Source organism: Amblyomma americanum, chromosome 1 (genome assembly GCF_052857255.1).
Source record: "Amblyomma americanum isolate KBUSLIRL-KWMA chromosome 1, ASM5285725v1, whole genome shotgun sequence".
Lineage (NCBI taxonomy): Eukaryota > Metazoa > Arthropoda > Arachnida > Ixodida > Ixodidae > Amblyomma > Amblyomma americanum.
Window position 1 is genome coordinate 317,175,880 of NC_135497.1, and position 4,718 is coordinate 317,180,597.

The 4,718-nt window shown below is 55.5% G+C and overlaps 1 pseudogene; it reads right to left on the reverse strand.

The window, feature by feature from the left end:
- Window positions 1–205: 205 nt before the first annotated feature.
- On the reverse strand, window positions 206–1,873 carry LOC144098835 (uncharacterized; annotated as a pseudogene).
- Between the last annotated feature and the right edge of the window lie 2,845 nt (window positions 1,874–4,718).

Genomic DNA, 4,718 nt, shown 5'->3' on the forward strand with positions numbered 1-4,718 from the left:
CGCCGTCTCGAAGACGTTGAAGTAACGTCTGTCTGTCTGTTGCTGTCAGGAAGAAAGAAAAGGAAAAAGCACAGACCTGCTCACTGGCTCAAGCCGAGCCACAATCGCTACCACGTGCAGATAGTAGGTGGTGGTGGTGAAAACTTTTAATTGCTGCAATAGAGTTTGGAAGCCACAGAGTGGCCCCGCTACATGGTCGGCGTCCCTAGTCCGGGACATCGCATGAAAATGCCCCGTCTCTCGCCCGTTTCACCAGAGCCCTTTGGGACTCGAGCGAGGAGCAGTTGAGGAGGGCAGTCTCCCATGCCTCTCTGGAAGGGGTAGGGGAAGGGGGGAGGCGGGGATTTTGAGTACATGCCCACACCATGTGGAAGATATCACAGGTCTCCATACAGTGCGGGCATCGCCCATCCGTGTTAGGATCGTAATGCTTTAAGATTGCAGGACAGAGCAGAGTACCTGTCTGCAGGCGCCTTAAAGTTCGCTCCTCCGCCTTACTCAGCCCCTTGGCAGGGGCCGGGAAAAGGCGCTGGTTGTCGCTATAATGCGTTATTATTTCCCTGAATCGCAGCAGCGGCTGGTTAGTCTCCGAGCCAGAAGAGCTGGGATGAGGAGCTCGGTAAATAAGCGCTAGGGCAGCCGCGTCAGCGGCCTCATTACCTCGTACGCCCTGATGGCCAGGAGCCCAAATGATTCTTTTCGGTGTTGGATCAGCGGCAGTCCGTCATAGAATGCAAGCAGCTAAGGGGGCGATCTCCCCAGCCAAGTAATGATCACATGCTTTTCGGGAGTCCGTAATGATGATTCTCGAATTCGCGTGGGCGGCAGCAAGCGCTATCGCTACTTCCTCGGCTCGCACTGAATTCGGGGCTCGAAAAGAGAGTCCATCGACGTGCATTTCCTGGTGAACAACAGCGGCCGTGTAAAATCCCGTGGGCGACGGCCCTGCTACGTCTACATAATATACACCGGGTCGGGAGCCGTGTTGTCTCTCAACAGCCCGAGCCCGCGCTTGTCTGTTTTCGTGCATGTCGGTGTCCATGTTACGGGGGAGCGGGGAGACCCAGAGCATATGGCGCCACAGTACCGGGATACGCTCCGTCTCCTCTGGAGTGCAGTAGTGTTGGATGTGTAAGCGGTTTAGCAGGCGGCGCCCAGGGGCCGTCTGCATGAGCCGCGTGTACTGGTTCACGAGGTGGGCCTCCCGCAGCTCCTGGTAGGAGTTTAGCACCCCCAATGCCTTCAGTTTGGCATTAGAGGTAGCCACTGGGAGATCCATGGCTCGCTTAGTTGCCTTGCGAATGATGGCGTCTATTCGCGCCTCGTCTTGCTTAGTAGTGCGGAGATATGGCACGGCGTAGAGGATCCGGCTAGTCACGAAGGCATAGACGAGCCGAAGCGTGTCCCTGCCCCGCAGACGGCCCCGCTTGTTGGAAACGCGGCGGATCATACGCCTTACCTGTTCGCCTACTCTCTTGAGTTTCACAATGGTGGAGTCCGGTCTGAGTCTGTGGTGAATGAAAAGGCCCAGAATACGGAGCTCCTCCACCTCTCTAATAGGACCTCCTGACAGAGAGATGTGAATTGCTGTCCTATCCTTTGGGTTCGCTCTGACATGCAGAAGCTCTGATTTCGCTGGAGCACATTGGAGCCCACAGTCCATAGCATACGTATCGACTATGGAAGCGGCCTGCTGAAGGCGGGCCTCCATGTCCCCAAGGCTCCCCTCAGTGGTCCAAATTGTAATGTCATCTGCATATAACGCGTGTTGAATGCCTTCCACCCGGACTAGTTGGCTTGGGAGGCGCATCATAGCTATGTTGAACAGGAGCGGTGATAAAACCGCTCCCTGAGGGGTACCCCGTGTTCCCATCATGTAAGGGCCGTATTCCTCGCCCTCAATCCGAAGGAAGGCCTGGCGATTAGTCAAGAAATCTCTTACATACGCGTAGGCCCTAGCCCCACAATCGGTAGAACTCAAGTTGGCCAGGATGATTCCGTGTTTAACATTGTCGAAAGCCCCTTTCAGGTCAAGGGCGAGAATGGCTTTGTCATTGTGTTGCATAGTTGTGGGTCGTATTACATCCCTGTGCAGCTGGAGGACATCCTGTGCAGACATGTGGGGGCGAAACCCGAACAGGGTGACTGCAAAGACGCCCTTACTCTCGAGGTATGTAGAGAGGCGATCCCGAACCATCGTCTCCATAAGCTTTCCCGCACATGAGGTCAGTGATATGGGCCTCAGGTTGTCCGTATTCACGGCCTTACCTGTTTTAGGGATAAACGTCACAAGTGACGTTTTCCACTCGGGAGGGAGTGGACGCCCGTCCCAGATGTGGTTGATGTAATCTAATAAATGGAGGTAGGCTGTGTCCGGTAGGTTCGCCAACAGGTTCACTGTTATGTGATCCCGTCCCAGAGCCGTACCCCGGCGCATTTTTGCTAAGGCCGCCTTAAGGTCGTGCAACTCAAAAGAGGCATCAAGTGTTTCATTAGGCCTGCCAGAGTACATGTACTCAGGCCCAGGCGGGTCCTCCGTACGACAGAGATATCTCACGCACAGAGTGTCCACAAGTTGCGCCGTCGTACCTTGATACCTTTGTAGAGCCCGCCGGAGCTGCTTTTGCGTCTCCCCTCTTGTTTGGGAGGGGTCTATTAGACTGCGAAAGAGACACCACGTCCCCTTCGAGCTCATCTGATGAGCTGCGGCGTCACAGCGTGCTATCCAATTTGAATCTGAGAGTTCGGCAGCATACGCTGCAGCCTGCTCTGTGAGTTTGGCTATGCGGTCGCGTAATTTGCGATTAGTTTTCTGCTTTTTCCACCGTTTAGTTAAGCTCCGGCGCGCCTCCCACAAATGCAGGAAGTGGGTGTCCACTGCGGGGATCGCTTCGGTGGTTTGTAGTGTTGTGACGTGTTGTTTCTGAATGTTCTATATGTGGTTAGCCCACTCCGCGTAGCCGCCGGAAAATAGTACGGGAGGGATAGTGTGATTTCGGAATTTGTGCCAACCGGTCAGCTTGGCCTGACCCCATTTTTTGCGCGCTGCCTTCGCCATGAGTGTAATCCGGAGAAGGAGGTGATCGCTGCCTAGAGAATCGCCCAAGTTCTCCCAAGCAGCCGCTCTAGCATTTTTAACGAGAGAAAGGTCGGGACACGTGTCGCGGGTTACCGAATTCCCCACTCGGGTGGGATACGCCAGGTCCGTGAGCAACGTGAGGCTGAGGGTGGAGATGAGCTCCGCCAGCTTACGTCCTCTTGCCTGTTCGAAGTGGTAGCCCCAATGGAGGCTGGGAGCATTGAAGTCTCCAACGATCAATAGAGGCTCTTTGGCTGCCATTTTTATCGCGCGAAGGAAGATTTCATTAAAAGTTATGCGCGGCTTATGAGGAGGGCAGTATATGTTGAGGATATGTATTGACGGGTCGCGGCGTCTGAGAGGCAGTACCCGGACCATTGTATATCCTTGCTCGGTACTCAAGTCTAAGTCAACCTGAACCACGGTGTAAGCTTTATTCACCAAGATGCACGTAGAGGCGCCCCCCTGAAAGGTGCTGTAGCCTGATAACTTAGCGTCTATGCCGTGCTCCTGCAGGGCAATGAGTGCCGGCATGTCTCTTAGGGAATGCAGGTAGAGCTGGAGGTGTGACCGTTTTTTCCAAGCTCTGAAACCCCTGCAGTTCCATTGGATGATCTGGAATTTTTCAAGGTTTTTATCATTCCTATTAGATCTGCTAGCCATTTTGTTCTATTTATTTACGGGCGAGCGGACTAGCTCTGGCCGGGAGCCAGCGCAACCCCAGCGATTGGCAGCACCGACCCACCAGCTGCCGAGCCTGAACCATGTTCCTCCGCTGCTTGGCGGGAGGCTGTCTTACGTTTGAGGTGAGGGGATTCGCAGCTAGTGGCGTTCTGAATTTGGGTGCTGACCCAGGGCTGCACGGCTTTAAGGACCGAGTCAGTGACCTGGGCCATAAGGTCGGGAAGTGCTTGCGTTAAAGCTGCCTTCAACATGTCCTGGAAGGACTCGCGGACTGCTGAGATGATTTGATTCTGGAGGGCCGCCAGTTGCTCGGTTTGGCGCTGCAGTGCCTCTAGGCCGGCGACGCGACCAGCAGATCCAACTACCGTGTCCCCGCACTGCCGCGAGACGCTAGTGAGGCAAGATGTTACGGATTATCCGTCATCCTCGTCATCTGGCTCAGCTTCTTGCATTGGTTCGGATGACCCGGCCTGTTTGGCCTCTAATTCTTGAATTTTGCGCGCTACAATTTGGTTCTGGCGCCTGAGATCCTTTACCTGCTGCTGTAGGGCGGTTTCGGTAGGGGAGGGACGGGTAGGGGGCCCGGGGACTGCCCTACTTCAACTGCTCACCTGTGGTTGAACGGGTGCCAAGGGCGGGAAGTCCCTGGCGTTGAGGACCGGGGGCACCGCCTGGGTCGCGGACTTGACAGGTTTCGATGTGCCGGGTTTGGCCTTGTTTTCCTGATCGGCTGGCGCTTTCTTGGCCTTGGGCGGAGGAGCCTGCTTGGGCCCCGTCTTTCTTCGGTATGAATCCGGATGGGGAGCTCGGTTTGATGGCTTTCCGGAACCGCCCGGCACAGCCAGGAGCTCCGGTAGGGTGGCCGCCTGTGCAGATGAGGCAGCTCGGAACAGAGTCATGTTCTGCCGGGCCGTCAGGAGTGGCATCGGGAACCTTGACTCCGCAGCGTTTGCAG